Source organism: Palaemon carinicauda, chromosome 2 (genome assembly GCF_036898095.1).
Source record: "Palaemon carinicauda isolate YSFRI2023 chromosome 2, ASM3689809v2, whole genome shotgun sequence".
NCBI lineage: Eukaryota > Metazoa > Arthropoda > Malacostraca > Decapoda > Palaemonidae > Palaemon > Palaemon carinicauda.
In genome coordinates this window covers 61,819,535-61,823,140 of record NC_090726.1, presented here as the reverse complement: position 1 = coordinate 61,823,140, position 3,606 = coordinate 61,819,535, and positions in this window count along the sequence as shown.

Below are 3,606 nucleotides of genomic sequence, written 5' to 3'. Positions count from 1 at the left end.
GACGGCTTGTGTAATGTTCGGGAGAGAACCAATGGACAGAAAGAAGTAATGTTATGGGAAACTCTTTACGTTAGGACACTTAACATTCCAGCACATCAACAGGTAATGCATGATGAATAACGTCGCTCGACTGTATGATGCTTTGAGATATAAAATAAAACTATGGGAATTACAATTTGTATTTATTCCGCAGTGTTGTACGCAAGCATAGCGGGACACTTAGCTTGTTCATCACGTGGACATGACGTGCTGATGCCAAGTCACTTATCATGTGGGGTAATGCTCACTCTCTATTACCCTACTATTTTATCATAATTTCGTGATGAAAATTTATTTGATTTGTCAAAATTCAGTGACCTACATATTTAATATAATGAAATATCCCCTCTCTCTCTCTCTCTCTCTCTCTCTCTCTCTCTCTCTCTCTCTCTCTCTCAGATATTGACTTACAAAATGCAACTATGACAAACTAAACCTGTGTGTTTACCTTATGTTAGCTGTGATGGTACATCAATGAACAAGTAATTTACTAAAAGGGTCGCATTACATACGTGAAAGTATTTAGCGATTGGTTCACTCATAAAACCATGGTGGTGTGGCTTGTGTAATGTTTAAGAGAGCCAACAGGCAGAAAGTAGTAATACAATGGGGAACTCTACACGTTAGGATACTTAACATTCAGGTGCAATAACAGGCAAGGCATGATGTACAACATCACTCTACTGTGTAATGTTTTAAGATACAAGTAATTCTCATATAGTTTTATTTCACATTAATTCAGCAGATTGTTGTAGGCACATACAGCATGATGCTTAGCTTCTTGTCTTGTGGACAAGAGGCAACTAATGTGGAGCTTTGAGAGAGCCAAACAAGTTGAAGTAAACGGTTGGAACAGGGACACCCTCCAGATGGTCAAAAACCTACAAACGAGGATAACGGAAGAATCAAAAACCCTCCATGACCCACACTAGGAGGACACCGTTCTTCAAGTAGAGGTCGACCTAAGTGACCCACGCAAATTCTGGAACTCCATTGGACGGCTAATAGGCAAGGGTAAAGAAGAAGCACCCTACATCCTCCACAACAGCAGCAAGCGGTTTAGTGACACAGAGAAGGAGGCGGCCTTCAAGGAATACTGGCAAGAAGTATTCAAAATCACTCCAGAGGAGAACCTCCAGTTTGACAGGGTCAACGAGAGGAGTGTGTTAGCTTCCCTGCGAGAAGGAAGAGTGGACATTCAACCCTACCCCCAAGCAGACCTCTCAAGACTCGACCAAGACAATCCACTTACCAAGCCCATGAAAACATGGAAGCTGAAGTGGATAATTAGCAAAATGAAGAACAAGAAAGCCCCCGGCAAGTCATGCATCAATAAAGAGGTAATGAAGAATCTCTCTGACTCCATGCTAGAAATCTTCAAAACACTGAACAACGAAGCCATGAGTATGGGATACTTTTCAGACCCATACAAAACCGGGATCATAAGACTCGTCAACAAACCCGGAAAAGACAGCAAGATGGTATGCAACTACAGGCCGATAACCACGTTGGAAATCCAGGGGAAGATACTAGAAAAGATCCTGAAAGACCGGCTTGTAAAGTTCCTGGAGAGAAATGGCCTGATGAACGTGAACCAGTATGGGTTCAGGAGCGGCAGAAGCACACAGACAGAGGTGGGAGCTCTATACGAAGTCATCGCCACCGCACAACATCAAGGTCCAGGATGCAATGTGGTCTCCAGGGAGACAGCCAAAGCCTTTGATAAAGTATGGCACAACGGCCTAAAGTTCAAACTCACAGAAGCAGGACTACCAGAAATTTTTCTAAAAATCCTGTGCAGCTATTTGGACAACAGGAAAGCAAGGATACGAGTGGGAAGCTTCTTGGGTCCGGAATTCCCACTACACAGCGGGGAGCCCCAGGGAAGAGTGCTGGCACCAATCATGTTTAATTTCTACACAAGAGATACACCAGCATCCTCTGTGCCACCAAATAATCTTTACGGATGATCACACCCAGATTGTGACATACTCTAACAAGAAGAGCAAACACATGTTGGCCGCAAAAACAGCAAGGGAAATAGCCAGGGCCAACGAGTACGAGCGCAAATGGAAAATTTCCACCAGCCACAAGAAGTTCCAACTGCTACTAATTGGTGCCAGGAAACCCGCAACAGTAAGGGTAATAGGAAGAACCATGCCAAAATACTGGGAGTCACGATCGGAACGACTGGACTGGGGAAACATAAAAAAAACCATCCAGACAGCTAATGAAACTGCCAAGAAACTAAGGCAATGTCCATGACAACCCAATTGTGACTCTACAAGACCCTGGTTAGGCCACAATTTGAATATCCTGAAATCCTAATTGCTCCAATTAGCAAAACCAACCTAAAGAAGATACAGGCAGTTCAAAATAAGTGTGTCGGAAGAGCCTCTAAGGAAACACCACCCTACTATAACACCCAGAAAACATACACGAGAGGTACAGCATTGAAGACATGAATAGCAGACTGCACAGGCTGGCCAACAAAACTCTCATGAAGATGGAAGAAATAAATAGTGGAATAGTAGAAAGGAGCAGGAACCTTCAAGGAAGAGGACACAGCCACTGGCCAAGACTCGTACCTGCAGTGGAAGGAGCAGAACCTATTCCAAGATACACAGCAGAGCGGTAAAGTGGAAAAAGCTCTATGACATGAAGTGATTGAAAGAATAGAGAAAGAAAAATAAAAGGACAAATACACACACATATATATATATATATATATATATATATATATATATATATATATATATATATATAACCCAAAAACACTAGTTTAAGCAGACGTCACCTGGGGATTTCAACCCGGATGACTGACCCTTTCTCTCCTACTAAAACTGCTCACAATCTTCCTCTCTGGTCCCTCCTGTTATGACTAAAGCTCCTACTCCCTTCCCCACTTTTCCTACTACTAAATTCTTCGTGGTTCCAATGAGGAGACTGATGGCCCAGGAAAAAAAAAATATATATAAGTAACAACGGAAAAAATGGGCGGCATCCTGAACCTGACAAAAAAAAAAAAAAAAAAGTGACCAAGCAAAGGGGTCTTCCCCCTTCTTAATACTCCTACTTCCTTCATCCTTCCCCAACCTTTACCTTCCCTTACTCCACCAAACTGAGGCCTGATGCCTCCAGACATAAAAAAGAATCAAATTGACATTAATAAAAGTGGCTGATATCTTTAATCCTTTATCCCTTACCCTCACCCAAATCCTACAATAGAAGTTGCTGATCATCTTTAACCTTATCCTTATCCCATCTCCCCCCCCCCTCTACCTCATACTAGTCTGTCAGGGAACGCAGCAGGACAGGAGGTCACTACTTCCAGTTCTGATCCCATGTCATTTACATCTCATCCTCTATTATCTTAATGTTTCACCATGAAGTTATGGTAACAAATAAGTATTTGATTTAATTCTAAATTCAGTAATTCAGTGTTCTAAATATATACATATATATATATATATATATATATATATATATATATATATATAACAAAATAATCTAATTTGTTTGTAAAAAGTACTGGTATTATCTAACACAGGGTAGAGAACTATGGAG